The 15,891-nt window shown below is 42.2% G+C and overlaps 1 long non-coding RNA gene across 1 annotated transcript; it reads right to left on the bottom strand.

Annotated features, from left to right (window-relative positions):
- Nucleotides 1-7,417: 7,417 nt before the first annotated feature.
- LOC128784226 (uncharacterized) lies at nt 7,418-13,262 on the bottom strand. The gene is made up of 3 exons (XR_008429406.1): nt 12,888-13,262; nt 11,178-11,229; nt 7,418-8,319 (listed from the first exon to the last, which is right to left on the bottom strand). It is a non-coding gene; the product is annotated as an uncharacterized LOC128784226 (long non-coding RNA).
- Nucleotides 13,263-15,891: the final 2,629 nt, after the last annotated feature.

The raw sequence follows: 15,891 nt of genomic DNA on the forward strand, positions 1-15,891 counted from the left end.
TCATTTCCAGGGGACAGTTTGGAAATTTTCCATCTAAATCTGAAATTACCCAAATGGAAAGAAGACATTGCCAAACCTGTTAGCAAATTACTCATGCCCATCCTCTGTTTTCCTATAGCTCTCTTTCAGCCTGACTCATTCCTCCCTGGAATTACTGGACATCCCTCCCCTGGATTTGTTGGATGCTTATCTGGTCCTTTTTTTTTTATCTGAGAATTTAATTGACAATTTTTTTTTAGTTCATGTAAAAGCAAGCATTTATTGTACTGAGAATAAATTCTGAAAAGCAATACTGTTTTATATAAAAATCATTCTTCTGTGGACACTGTCCACACAATCTAATAAAACTCCGAGGAACACATAAAGCAAAGGTAGTGTCTTTCTCGTCAAGGTGAATTTCTCATGTAAGACCTTAGCTACAGTGAGATCATACTATGAAACACCCATTGTATACATCTTGCACTGAAAACAAAAGGTAGAACTTCATTGAAATAATCATAAAACTGTTTTTCCTATACTAACTACAGCTGTGGGGCATGTTTCTATGGCAACAGTTTTCCTTATGTGCTTGTCTATAGCTAAAGGTCTCAAATGGACCTTCTGTCTACTCACTGCCCAAATAAACTGCAGATTCTGTACAATAATCTCTAACACAGATCAGCTGAATCTCCTGATGTGTGTCAGAAAACATTATCAGGAGGAAAACACCAGTTATTGCAGCTTCCCATAAATTTATAGATAATCAGGTCCTTAGTGGCAAGTTGGCATCTTAAGTGTAGGGACTGTACTGAGGAGTTTTGATTAGAGGTCATTGTCCTATCCTAAGCTGTAACACACACCAATGAATTCTGAGGCTTCGCCTTTGCTATACAAAGATTTATGTTGCTTTGATTTGAATAATTTATGCTGCATACTGCATTCTAGATGCCAGATGCTAAAAACAATTTGTTCTTTGTTGACATAAGTAAAACATTTGCAAAATTGCTGATTAAATGAGCCACACACCTCAATATTTTTCTTATCGTAAACCATAGCTGTAGCAAAAGACAGCATTAAGTAAAGTTGATATCCTTTCAGTGATATCTGACAGTACAATCTAGTTGGTAGATAAAACCACACAGAGAGTGAAACAGCTGTTATTTAAAAACACAAGTAAAATTACCCTGCTTTTTTGATATCCTCAAACTATAAACTACTAGTCCATACTGTGCAAGCTGTCTTTATATTTTTCACATTCTGAGACACTTAAATGCAAAGGTATGCAAATGCAGTAATTGTTTTTAATATGTCCATGTACAGATAGCAAGCTGTATATGAATAATGCAGAAGCAGTTAGAAGTATAGAGACTGATAAGTGCATGAGTATTCTTATTCAGTCCAGCAGAAGGCAATGGGTATTTTTACACCTATTATAAGAACTGAAAGGGTTTGTTTCCAAACTGTGGAATGTTATTGTCAGTAGAGCATGGACCACAGTAAATGCTCATCCTTACCAGAATAAAACTGTCTTATAGCTACTTCTAAAAAATTATGAAGATGAGAGGTAGTAACTCTTCAGTCCACAGTAGTGCATAGGAGGGTAAGACTCATCTTATTTTAGAATTAAGTATGACTCTCAGAGATCTGCTTGGGATTCTTCTGAACATGACAAAGAAAGCCCTTCAGAAAGTGAAAAGGAGCTATCCCTCTGAGGCATGCAGCATGGGCTGACAGGAGATACAAATGAAACAGAACAAATTTCCCCCTTGAGGCAGTAGCCTCTTTATGCAATATAGGAGAGGAACCCCACACCACCAGCTTTAACTGGCCCCCTAACTTTTAGAAAAGTAAACTTAAGTGATGTGAATGCAGTTTTACGTCTCATTACCCAATACCTTCAACATTATGCTTTAAAATGTGATTAATTTACACATTTAATTTAAAATCAACTTCACTTTTTATCAGCGATGTTCTCAATTTACTCTTTATGTTTCACCCAGTTCAGGCAAAATAAACAGCCTAACATTTTATGTAATAATTTCCTCTTCCTGGTTCCATTATGTGGCATGGGGCTCCTTGGGTTTTCCCCACAGGAGACTTTGATAGTTTTAACTTTACATATAGTACATAGCTGAGAAGTGGACATGCTGTGTCAGTGTGCTTGGGTCAACCTGCCTGCTGGGCACGCTGAGTTCAGGTGACAGGTGGCAGACAGTAGTAACCAAGGACTGCAAGCTGAAATACAGCTCTGCCGTGTCCAGGGAACAAGTGGACAACGTCCTGGCTTAATATCGAGTGGGAGCTGTGTGTGCGGTCCACACGCCCAGGCCCTGCTGCTGCCACTGGGTGTTATCAATCAGCCACGTCTTGAGAGGAAAAGTCCATGCTATAAAAATGGCTACAGGTTTCCTGAAGTCACCATTATTATGACTTTATACCAGGGTGGCATGTTCCCAGAATAACCAGGGGTTAGTCTAACAATTTGGGGATCAGGTTGTGGCTTCCTGAAGGAGTCTGTATGTGGAGTAATTCCATTTATTTCTGTGGAATTTCATTACACCTTTTCCTGGGCACTCAAAAGAGGAGTTTTGCTTGTTTATTTGTCACACCTCTCTCACATAAATTTAAGTCTGTGGCTTTTGCTATTGTTCAAATAGCTAGGGCTTTTATTTCCCCCAAATGAGCAGTTGGAAAGGTGTGGAACCCTGGAAGCTTTGTAAAAACACATTCACACGGGGAAATGCTACAAAGTGAATAGGGGGCTGTGGATGACATTGGCTCAAATAACAGGAAATCTGTAGAAAAAGAGGGTACTGAAAAGGTGAGTTTTGTAAGAAGAGACCTAAATAAATAGACACACACACAAAACACCAAAGCCAAACTTTCTTGCCTTGTTTATGCTTTTGAATCATTATTAGACACTTTTCAACCACATAGTTTATATCAGCCACCTAAGGATTCCTAAGACCAATGAAACATCTCAGAACCATATTACAGGTGGTCTTTGTTGAAAATTTAAATACCTTTTTAAAAACAAAAAGAGAATTACTTACTGGTGAATTACAAGAACAAAAAGATTACAGACAAAGGTTAAAAATGTATGCACTTATTCCATTTCTAGGTCTCATTTGTTTCACTATCAGGTTCAGTAGTTTAAAAGTCTTATGACCACACTGCTTCAAATAACTTGTGCAAAAGAGGACTTGTTGAGGACATATGGACTAAGACTAAAACATTCACTATATTGCATTTTTTTCAATTTCTTTCTTTTTCCTTTTTTTTAACATACCCATATATAACAAAGCATATTGAAGCTTCAGTTAATCCCCGTGTATCTGCTTGAGCTTACTCCCCGTCTCTCAACAGTCAAAACAAATCTCTATTGAGGTTAAAAAAAAAAGAATACCCAAGGAAAACTGCATTAAAAACAAGGCATTCTGGAGCTGAGCAGAGCAGTGGGAGCCAGAAACACCTCTGGTCCATAGCCTTCTTTGTCCCTGACAGAGGCCAATTGTGCAGAAGCTTCAAAATCTGAATGCCAGCATCTGCAGGTCCCTGAGCACTGAGTGCTCACCCCTGACCCTGGAGACTCTGGCTGCCTGAACCCATGCTGATGGTCTAAAGCCTCCTCAGATATTGAGCTAAGTCTCTTCTGGCTCCCATCCCCTTTAACACCAGTGTATCACTGGCTGTCTGTGTGTCTGCATTTTCTCTTCCAGTAGAGAGCTGCTCTGTTGAAATGGTTTGTTTCCATCATTTATAAATGCCTCTTTCCACTATCGCTTCAGCACTCTCCATGTCAGTGTGTGTTTAAGCTATCAACACCTGCACCCCAACATAGCCATTGAATTATGTAGGAGTTGTAAGGGCTGCCTATTGTAATGTCATCTTCATTAATCAGCCTTTTAATTTTGCAGCATGTTGCTGCTAGGAGTGAAGAAATGCCTGATTTGGCTTTGGCTTTGGCTTTGACCACAGCTGTTGCTTCCATCCTTTAGTTGCTACTTTCTATGGGATGCAGGAACCTGAAAAAACTTCCCTTTAAAATCTCTGTGCCGAATTTGGGTCTGTTTGTTCCCTTTTCTGTTAATTAAGGTGGCACACTATTGCAGCCTTGCAGCAACAATGTAGCAGAGCTTAGGGTGAACTCTTATAGGAAGGAAAGTAATTTTATTTTACAGTAGAAGTAGTCTGTCTGCCCTGTGCTCTCACACCCACACACTCCCATGCCCTGAGCCTGTCTACACAGCCCAGCCATTGTTTCCAGATTACTGATTCTGCAACATACAAGACAAGAGGTACAACCTGGTGTACCTTCCTCTTTACATCTCCTTGTGGTTTAGAGTTGTGGTAATGTTCTGGTTTGTCATGTACCCACTTTTAAGGGATTTCGACAATTACTCTCTTTCCTCTCTTCTGCCTTTGTATCCCACCTCCCTCATAAATGAGATTTATTCTCTCATTTAACTCTTCTTCTGACTGCTTTGAGGCTCCAGTCCTAGTCTGTTCCCCCTTTTTTTGCTCTCCCTTGTTTTTTGAAACTGAGAAGTTGCGTGTAGATCTGGCACAATTTTAATGACCTGCTAGTATAGGTGCCAAAGCCACATGTCCCTTCCACGTTTTCTTTTATCCACATTAAATTATCTCCATTCAGGCTGATTTTAGTATTTCTATTATAGATTTCTACAAATTCAGGATAACAAAGACCAGTAGGAGACTGTGGTGGTCCCCAGGAATTATTTCTATAAGAGATCCATTCCTTATTTCAAGTTTTTAACTCTCACATCTCTCTGTTGATTGTGCTGGGAGGAGTTATCTGACAATCAGTGAATCTGCTCCAGGCTTGTTCCTTTGCTCTTGCCTTGACTACTGAAGGCTTTTGAATGAGGGTTTGCAGCCCTATCAATAACAAGGCTGGCTTATTTTCACATGTTTAGAGACCGACTGGATGTCCTTGATGGTCTCTTCTTCCCTTTACAAAAAGGAAACTTAAATATAACAAGTATTTGTCATCAGTGGAAGAACTCTGAGTGTGTTTGGCCTAGACGACCTGTTCGTAATATCTTTTATTAACTCTTGTCCATAGAGTCACCACCTTGATACTGTCAAAGAAAGCAATTATTAGTGCAATTGCCACTTTTGTGTGAATGCCGTATTGGCAAAGAATAAATGTAGTTAATTTATTGCTGTCTAAATCCTCATTTGTTAGCCGTTTCTATGTATGATATCTCTCCACAAGCTTTTAAGGAGTTCAAAGTAGCACTGTACCTTGCTTTGGAGTAAGAAAGCTTTGCTCCTCTCTGGCATCCTCTGTCTACTTCAAATAGTGGAAAATTAGTTCATTTTTATACTATGTACGATTATTGGTTGTTGTCAATTGCTTTTAGCACAAGATAGCACTGCTCGTTGGATTCATTGAAAGCCAGGGCAAGCACAGTTGTAGGGAGCACAGTGTCTGAATAACTAATTATATTTCTTCAGTTTTATGAGGGATAACAGATCCAGTCTTCAGTACTTCATGCGGAAACTCTGGGGAAGCACTTCATCTTTGTCTGCTTTCAGGAAAATGACAGAGGAAGCTGTACTAGCACAACAGGGAAGTGTATCCTGGTGATGGCCACATTGGCATGTTGCCCATCCCAGCAGGAGATGTTAGGATAAAACTAAAATAGTGTTGGGAACAAAATAGTGTTGGGAACTCAACACCCACTTCATCTGCATTCTGGGGACTTTATTTTGGTCTATGTGTAATCACACTGTTGTGCACCAAGTCAGCTCCTGGTGCAGATTCCCATAGTCATCAGATTTATGTGATTAGCACTGGTCTGCACAAAAGTCTGGCAGTCCCTGGATACAGCATCCTCTTCTTTGGGAGCAGTGAGGGGGAGGGGAGAGGGATGACTGGAGGGGGTGGAGCTGTTTGTATGGGCTATAGCAGATACCTAATTTAAGTACTGACATTAGTAGGCTGAGAGCTGTAGCCCTTCTGCATTAAGATATTGTCTGTTAGGGAGAGATTGAGAAAAGACCCTTAATTAGATGCTTTGAATCGACCCTTTGAGGGACCTTCTCCTACCCCTGGGCATGGCAGCGAGGCAGTGATGCCAGCCTCAAAAATGACACATTTAAGTGTGGTGGTACACGCAGCAGTGTGGATATTTGTCCAGACTCTGAGCTTGGACTCCTAAGTGCAAATAGGGAGATTGGTATGTGAACCCAGGAAATTAACTCCCAAGGTCAGGCCTTTGAAAACATCTAGTGAAGAAGGCAGGCAATTACTAAGTATTTCATGTGTGGTGATGCATCTAAATTCATTTCCCACTGACACCAGGAGTGTTTCACTCCAGGATGAAGTGTAGTCTGCTGCTCTAGCATGAGGGCACTGGTAACACTAGGCTTTCAAATTTTACATTCGGAATTTATGGCCCACATGTGCATGAGAAGCATGATTTTGAGCTGTGATTTCTAGGGTCATAGGAAAATTCAGGTAGAAAAGGACCTCAGTATGCCACCCAGTCCTGCTTTAAATGGGGTCAGCTCTGAAACTTTTCCACTTGCATTTACAACTGTGTATTTCATGTAATTCCTATGAGTGTTGATTTTTTCCCCTGTACTATATACTTTGATTAAGAAAAGGGCAGGTATAGTTTAAGGAGGCTATATCATATATTATTTGTAAAAGTGTAATCTTAATAAACCGAGGAAGCATTGTTACTGTCCTCTAAATAGTTTTCATTGGAAAACATATTTGAGGATTTTTGATAATAATTTTTAAAAGTCATTGCTTTTGTCATTCTTTATGATGAAAATGGCTCTTAGTAGCAGACCTGACTCTGATGTCTTCACCTTGGCAAGCAGGCAAATCACACAGTCACCAGTTTGTATCACACATCTACTTTGGAGTAAAAACCTGCTACTGTTGAGCCTTGTTACTGATCAATTGTCCACAAAAAACCCCTCAACAACAAAGCAATGTTAGGAAATACCTGTTCAATAACCCCTGCCAAAACTTTCTTTAACTATAATAAAAGATTAGCAAATATACACAATTTTTCTCCCATTGGGCCTATTTTATATAATAATCACTTTAGAAGTAATAGGAATTGTTTTCAATTGTATTTGGCATTTCATCCAATCTAGCAATTATAAAAGAATGACGCATCTGAATATGAAGGATCTTGAAACATAGAAAAATGTTGCCTGGTAATGCACAAATAGACCACAAAGGGATTTTTCTTATCTGTCATTCACATTATAATTCTTTAAAGGAAAGCATCATTTTTATATCTCCTCCCTCAAGCAGCATGAAATCTGTGTCCACAGAGCCTGAATATTTGCCATGGGAAAACAAAACAACAAAGAAAAAAACAAACAAACAACCAAAAAAAAAAAAAAAAAAAAAAAAAAAAAACCAACCCAAAAACCTTTAAAATATTTTAGAAAGTAAGGGACAAAAAACACAACCATGTTTGCTGTTATTACTAGTAAGTTGTGATTAAAATTAATTGCATCTGTGGACTTCTGGAAAAACAATCACATGATCTATCAAAACTTAAATAGGGAAAATTATTCAGAACATTCCAATGAATTTTATTCACCTATTCATAAAAAGTAGGAACTAGTAGTCCCAAACATTTACACATGCATTTGATGGTCCAAATTATGCATATAGTAGTCCTCACTTATTCCCTGCATACCCTGCTGTGCAGGCACAAGAAGGGAAAACAGGACTGTTTTAAGGTGCTCACTCCTGCATATCAGTGAGGTCTATGCTCACACTGCTCTTTCTGCATGTGGGGAATGGAGGTAACCTCTGGAACAGCAATAAGCAGCTGGTGATGGTAACTTTTAAAACGGTTCCAGCTAGGTCTGCCAGATTTAATCTGATCATATCCTGTAATGGAAAAAAAAAAAAAAACCAAACAAAAAAACAAAACAACTAATTACTTAAACCTACCCTCTCTAATTTGAGGTGATTCACCTTTTGGTGATTTATGAGATATGAGGGACATGACTTTCTGAAGAGCACAGTATTTAACTTATTAGTGTTGAAGACAACAAGAATTGACTACACACACCACAGTTTGAAATCTGAACACATTGTCTCAAATTAGAGAGGGAATGGAGACACATAAATGACTAAGCCATTTTTAAAGGAGCTTTGCTCTTCCCAGCCCTCCACTGAAGGATTTTTGCATCTTCATCATGCAAGCATGGAGTTTACATCCCACATGGGTCCACAATTTGTGATTCATTCCTTTAAAAATTGCAGGAACTCCTCTGCTTTTCAGAGAGGTCTTAAGAGCAGCTATTTTTGGGTCACTGGTGGTCTGGACTCATCTGGAAAGCAGAACAGATGTGATGGATCAGTCTATTGGACAGCTGCAATTACTAAGCATCATTTCCTTGTAATCTGGCAGGACCTTGTTTAGTGAAGAGCAGAGATCCCACAGAGATGCTCTGAAGATACTTTCCTGCATTTGGCTATTGAGAACAAGATATGATGAGCTCTGTGGCCAAAGGCATGGAAAAAAAAAAAAAAGCGAAAGAGAAACCTGTTAAACTTATTATCTGTGTTGTGGAAAATGCCTAAGGATTCCAAGGAATATGCAACTGCTGAGCAGTAGACACAACAAAAATAGAAGCAATGCCCTCAACCTTTTAGATTGTGTAGATAATGCAGACAAATTAAGATCAGACAAAATATTCTATTTAATTCCCACACTACTGGTGGGAAACTGAGGCAGACAAAGATGAAGGAGTGACTTATCTGCATACAAAAAATCCCTGGCACAGTCACAGATCACAAACCCCAGATATTCCAGAACATTATCAGCAGCATCACCAAACCCTCTTTGTTCCCAGATTTGCCTCCTAGTTTACATTGGTAGTTTTTATCTGCACCAAGACTTTCCTGTTACTGCTTCCTTCTTTCTTTTTTTTTTTTTTTTTCTGTACATAAGCTTATAAATATTAACTATATATTGCACTTCATGCCACACCTTAGATCAAAGTGTGCCTTCTATCAAAGGCAAGTGGTTAAACTTCAGGCGGGTTGAGCTAACCCTCCTCCTTCCCTGGCATGACCCTCGTGAACGCTTGGTCGAGTCACAGGAAGGACAGTGATGGCTCGCAGAAAGGCCATGGTGACCTCTGCTAATATTAAACAAGTTTCACTCCCTGTGAACACAGCAAGGATTCATTAGCACAGGGAGGATCCAAAAATACATAGGATGATGAAAATTAGGCATATTAAAGATGCACTCAATTTTGCCTCCTCTAAAACTGATTCCCAGAGGAGTGCAGTCAGTTTAACTAGTTTAAAAAGCTGCAGTGTCTAGAGGCAATGTATTTAACTGTTCTCTTCCTCCTTGCACTTTTAGGACCCAACTCCTTGTCTTTTCCTAGCTGCCAGAAGGGCTTATACAGGATTTTTCCCCCTCCTACAGCCCAACAAGGGCTTGTTGTATATTTTCCTGAAATCTTTGGCCCCCATACCTGGGCTGGACTCCACCAGCAGCCAGCCAGCTCTCACCAATCCAGCATGGTGCAGCTGCATCAAGCTGCTTTCTGGGTTACCCAAGCCTGGAAAGGCACTCAGGGTCTCCAAAACCTTTCATATCCCTCCAGATGCTCCTTAATGCGTAAAGCAGGAGTGTTCCACCACACTAATCAATCGAAGCTTTCCTCCAGCATGGTCTGTACGAGGGTTTCCTTGGAACCTCCCTGCAGCAGGCAAGCGAACCACCAAGAGCTGATAATCTTCTAATTAGTAACACGGAGTTAGTGAATAACTCATGCTTTACAAATAAGTCAGCACATGGAGGTCTCAAGACCCGAGTGTATCCAAAGGAAGCCCGAGAGAAACTAATTGACATCTGTGGGGGCTACAAGGTCTGTTGGCTAGCCTTGCAGCTCTCCACAGCTGCTCATGCATACCCAGAGGAACTAAGGGGAGGCTGCAGGCAGCCAATTTTTAAACAAAACCAGAAACCTCCACAGCCTTGTCAATGGCTGAATATTTGTGTGTGTGGACATGTAGCAAGGGGTGTAAACGGGAGCACACGCTGCTATTTCAGTGTGCAGTAGCCTAAGTCCTACTTATAGCAATGCTGAGGACAGAATTCCCCTCTTCAAGGGAAAAAAAAAAAGAAAAAAGAATAAATACTCTTGTCTCTTACAGTGACTCTCACCCCCTGCCCCCAACAGAGCAGCATTGCTATGCCATTAAACCTTTTGCTCCCCACAGTTTTTTCTCACTCAGCATTAAATGAGGACCCAGAGCAGCAGAGGGATCTGCAGATGTCAGCCCTGGGCCTCCATTTCCTTGGGGCTGATATTAGGAGACCCAACTAATTCTGAAAACCACATTTTTACTGTTGAGCCGCTGAGCCCTTGTGGGTGAACCCTGGGCAACCACTGGCAGGGCACTTCCTGCTTCAGGGGTGAAAAGAAAGTTCAACTGAGAAAAAAAGACTATCATCTGGGAAAATAAGACCCAAGTGTCCCGTCCCCCCCCCCCCCCCCCCCCATTTTGAACAGTGGAAGGAAAATATTTCACTTTTGCTCTACTGGTGCCAGCAGGCCCAGCAGCATCACTCTTTCCATTGGTGCTGGAGGTAGACCCCACCACTTCTCAGTTACCTCAGGACCATAATCTCTGGGGGTTCCTTGGAAGTGAGCACCATTCCAGGGAGGGCCCTTTCCATCACCCAAGTTCTTGTGGTGATGGCTCCTCTAGGCCAGGCCAAGTGCCTGCCTGCACCTTTGCTCTCCTTACAGCACAAGCAGCAGTGGAGCACTTAAATCTTTCTTTTCAAAACTTGTAGATTTCTCATGGCAAGCATGGGTAAGCTTTGAAGTGGCCATAAACCACATGGCAGAGTTTCAGCTTTCCCTGTGTTTCTAAGTCTAGTCAAATCTAGTCTTCAAGCATTTCTAAATCCAATTCATCCACAGAAAGCCTTGCACACTTGTGGGTAATTAGCTTGGAAGATCTTTCCATAGCCTGGCTGTGTATAATACACTCTGGTTAGTGGGAGAATCTAGTTCACTCAGAATGAGGTCATGTTAAGAAACAAGCTTGCAATCCTCAAATTGCTTTTGTCATTGGAAAAAAAAAAATAAACCTTACTCATTCAAAGCCTGTTTAAAGCAGTACCATGCAAACCCCCATCAGCATAAATGTCATGACCCACCATGGATAGTAGGTGATCCCAAGGGCTGATCTATCCCATTCACAGGCAGTTCCTGGAGTTAAAGAGAAACCAAAGGTGAAGCACAGGCACAGCATAAGGGTAAACCACAAGGATGGGATATTTTGGGAGCAATGAAACAGTAGGGAAATTAGGAGTGGGACGCATGTATTGGAGAGAGGTTTCAATATGCAGTTCAAGGGATGAGCATATTAAGTGAAGTTTGTAATATCACTTATCACACTGCTTTTCCTCTGCCAAAGTATGACTTTTTGGCTACTTTCCACTCTTCTTTCCTTGTGCTAAACATGGGATTGTGTTGTGGTGAATGACCTGAACTCAGGCAAAGCTGAAGGTATCTCATCTGTGTAAACATTCCTCCCACTGGCAGGTTTACTGACATTATTTTGCTCTGCAGAAAGCTGAGGATATTTGTGGGGAAATGGCAGTCTTGCTGTGGAGCTGGTGACTCCAGGGAGCTGCACCCTTCCTTGAGGTCTCTCAGACGGCTCCCCCACCAAGAGGGCCAGAGAGCACAGTAGGAGATTGGGAGCCTTTTCCTTCATGCTCATAAGACAGAAAGCCAGTAACCCATTCCTCCCCAAAGTGGGGAAGGAAAAGTGGGCAGGGGAAGGAGGAGACGTAAGGTAGTTTTCATCACCAACCCCTTAGTACCTCATTCGGAAAGGACCTCAAAAGCACATCGGATTGCTGTCATATGAATTGTTTGCACCACTTGCTCCTACCTAGAGCTACTGTTCCCCGGCTTCCCACCTCCCTAAGTCTCACCTACAATAATCCCTATCATAAGCACCTCTGCAGAGCCCCCTCTGTACATTGCCGGGAGAAGCCCTGCCTGCTGCTGGCCATAGAATGTCTCCATTGTGGCCTCATGCAGGCACTGTATATAATCTTTCTCTGCCAATATATGTCTTCGTGAGCTGCCCCCCTGTCCCCCTCCTCAAAATAAAACGACTATTCTTTTCTGTTTTAAGTAGATTTCGTGCAATAAAAAACATTTTATTGCTTCCAGTAATTGGTATTTAATTTGCAGGCCTTTACAACTTGCAAAGAACAGACTGCTTTAGCTGTAGAGCTGGTATGTGTGTGCACTTTGTGGATTTTATTCCACTGGCACTTGCTTAGTTGACTGGTGTAAAATGATACAGTTATGGTTTTGCAATCAGAAAAGCTGCAGATAAAGACCTGGAGAGACGTTATAAGGTCCTGGGTCCAATTTGAAGCAGCAGGCAGGACAATATAATTTTAGGGGGCGCTGCCAGCCTCAAACATCAAAACTTGACTCCTGTTAAGTGTTTTCCATTTTGCTGTCAAAATATCAAAGGCTGCTATTTAAACCCAGAGTCTCTTAAAGTTGATTTTCTTTCTCTCTCCTTCTCCCTCACTTCTTTTATTCCCTTTAACTACCCCGATAAAACGTGAGGTGAGGTAACCTGTGAAATGTTAGCCCCCTCACTCCCCACCTCGCCTTGTAGGGGCACTGAAGCTCGACACAACCCTTAATTCCTTTTTTTGGGGTAAAACCTCGCTCTGGCCGGCCCCATCTCTTCCAACGGCGGCCGGGCAGGGGGGTTCTCTATCCGTGGAGGGCCGCAGCTGCGGGGGGCAGCAGCCGGGGCCGGAACCAGCTCAGCGGGGACCGCGGGACCCAGCTCGACCCGTCCTCGAGGGAGGTGCCACGGCAACACCCACCGATTCCCTCCCGGCGTCAAGGGAGAGCTCAGAGGAAGGGGCGCCCCGGCCAGCCGCAGGCTGTAAAACTGGGGACAGGGCACGAGGGCAGCGTCCGCCCTGCGCCTCTCCTGGGCACAGCTACAAAGCTTCTGCTTGCTGCTCCGCTTCCCCGACGGGCCGAGCCGGGCCGGGCTCGGGTGCAGCCCCGGGCAGGGAGGAATCCCGCCTGGCCTGACACACGGGTAGCGGGGATCGGCGGAGCCTCGGCCGGAGCGGCGGGCGAGGGAGTGGGAGGGACGTCCCGCTGCTGTCGCCGAGCCCCGCCGGGCCGCGGAGTGGGGCCGCAGCACTGGCGGGTGTCTGTCCGTGTGTGCGCACACGCCGGTGCGGACGGGCCCGCTGGTGCGCGGTGCGTGCGCCCGGAGCCCGCGCGTGTGCGCGCTGCCCGCCCCGCGGGGCTCGCTCGGGCACCCGCCGGGCCGGCCGAGCACGCGTGGCGCTCAGGAACACGCGTGGCCTCCCTGACGTGCCTTGACTGTGCGGTCCCGGCGGAGCTCAGGCCGCTTGGCCGGGGGCCCGCGCCTCGCCCCGGCGCAGCCCCGCGACCCCGCGGAGGCTCCGGCGCCCACCGAGAGAGAGCGCAGGGCCTCCCGCCCTGCCCACGGCGGGGGGTGGGGGGGGGCAGCGAAATCGGCAGGCGGGCGCTCTCGGATGTACCTTATTTCTGTTTTAAAACATAGCTAAATTCACGGGATTCAGCTCGCAATAAAGTGGCAAATAAATTATTCCTTCCCTCGAGTATTAAACTGTTATCTAATTGAAGTTTACTCCGATGTTTCAACAATTTAGTTCTGTAAGGGAGGGGTGGGAGTAAAATAGTCGTGCCCTTAACAGCATAAGTAAATAAGTAAATAAATAAATAAATAAAGTCCTAAATAGTCTTCTGTAGGGAAGAAGTTAATATACTCAATTATTTTCTGAAAAAAGATCATAACATCTGGAAATTGATATCAAATGGTGTACAATCCCTGAGAGACGATAAACTTCCACTGTATAATATTTCCACTAGAAATCTTAATAATCCCATAAATCTTCCTTGTGAATTGGGAAAATGTAACAGTTCATTGAAATACTCATTGGGAAATAATTGAAAAAATGCAATAGTTCACTGAAATATTCGTGGGTTTTTTCTTTCTTTGGTGCTGTTGCTAACTCTGTGCATGTGTGTAAATATTCCTACTTCGTTTTAAAGACATACACGGAATATTCCCTTGAGCACTGCATACCATAAAAGAAAAATATGCCCTTTTGACTTATTAATCATTATTACAGAGTTCAAAATTGCAGCGTCCCTCGCACATTACTAGAGAAGGCAAACAATTCTCTCTGTGTGTATTTCGTGTTGCTAAATTCAGTACAAACTTTACAGCTCTCAACTTTTTTCTTTTTTTTTTTTTTTTTTTTTTTTCTTCCCCTCACGGACTCTTCCTATTCTGCTCGAGTTATCCAGGGCAACTGAAAGCAAAGGGACTACTCGCCCATTATGCTGGCCCACTGCATCGTAATTAATTACACACAAAGGCAATTGCTTATTGTAATTCACCTCGTGAATGTTTAATTTTGCAGAAGTAAAAGTAGATGAGGATTTGAACGCATCTAGGCTCCCTGTAATGAATATATGAGTAATTAATGTTGCTGGGAAGATACAGCTTTATATATATTTAAAAAATAATAATGTGATATGGAAGAGATGTTGTGCGCATGTGAGTGCGTGTATTTGCTTGTACCTTGGTCTAGGAGAGAGGAGAACATTTATGTGGTTTTGTACTGAATTAATGTATCCCTTTGGTTACGTTACTGCAAGTCGGAATAAAGACAATTAAGCCCTTAGCATTTCTGTCACATTCCATTAATTACTGTAGCCGCTGCTGTCCCGACCACTTCGTAACATATTCATCAGGTACGATACCAGTCCAGCAACGTCAGCCAGTGAAGTAGGCTATTGTTAGTTTAAACTATAGCCTTTCAAATGTTCTTTATTTTACTTTTCGCACAAGATTGTTTTCCTCGCCTTTAAAAATGTTTTTCTAAAAATAAAACTCAACATAAATGTTTTAAGATTAGATTTGCCGGGCAAGCAGTTTAATTTTCACCATATGTTGCCACAGCAGTTTGTAAATTAAAAAAAAATCTTTCCACTAAAACCACCAAAAAAAAAAAAATCTAATATAAAAATGTATTCTTCCCAAAGCGTCCCCCTCCTGTGGGCTATTTTACAGCTCCCAAATAAATCTTTAAGGTTGCAAGGAAGGGGAAAAAACAAAAGTACTCTGATGACGGAAAAACAAATCCTGCCATGATAATGTCCTTTATTAATATTATAGATGTGTAGTGTGCTGGATGGATCAATCATATCCATTCACAATCAGGATTAAGAGAGCCTATTTTAATGAAAATCTATTAGTCTCTCGCTTGAGACACGGATGCAGCTTAAATCAATAAACAGCATAAAAGAGAATACGACGCAGGTTTCTAAATTAAAAAAAAATCCCATCTATGAAATGTGTTAAGACGTCTGTAAAATCCTGAAACCCTCGATCGATACTTATAAATATTTAATTTTTTTTTAAACACAAATTGAAAACCATTAACACTGCATCCATTCTTATTATTAAAACAAATTGTCCTTGGAATTATGTGCTGTGGAAATGGAGCCAGATTGAAAGGGCATCCTCTGAAATATGTTTACTCGCTTTCATGTAAACCAATAAAGATCTGCAGGAGTCTGTAGCGTGAGCAGAAAGGTTTGATGTACAATGTCCATGATTACAGTCTCTGAATTAATCACGAGAGAGAGAGGGAAGGAGGGAGCGAGATGGAGAGACTGAGGACTCAGTTATCTACTCAACAAAATCTTGCTTTTCGGGTCAGCACTTATTAAAACGTGGATTAAACCGATGATTTTTCTGTTTGCTTATTTGCCCCATTTCGACCAAAATAAGCTGAAGGGGGGAGGGTGAGA

The sequence above is a fragment of the Vidua chalybeata genome, chromosome 2 (genome assembly GCF_026979565.1).
Source record: "Vidua chalybeata isolate OUT-0048 chromosome 2, bVidCha1 merged haplotype, whole genome shotgun sequence".
Classification (NCBI taxonomy): Eukaryota; Metazoa; Chordata; class Aves; order Passeriformes; family Viduidae; genus Vidua; species Vidua chalybeata.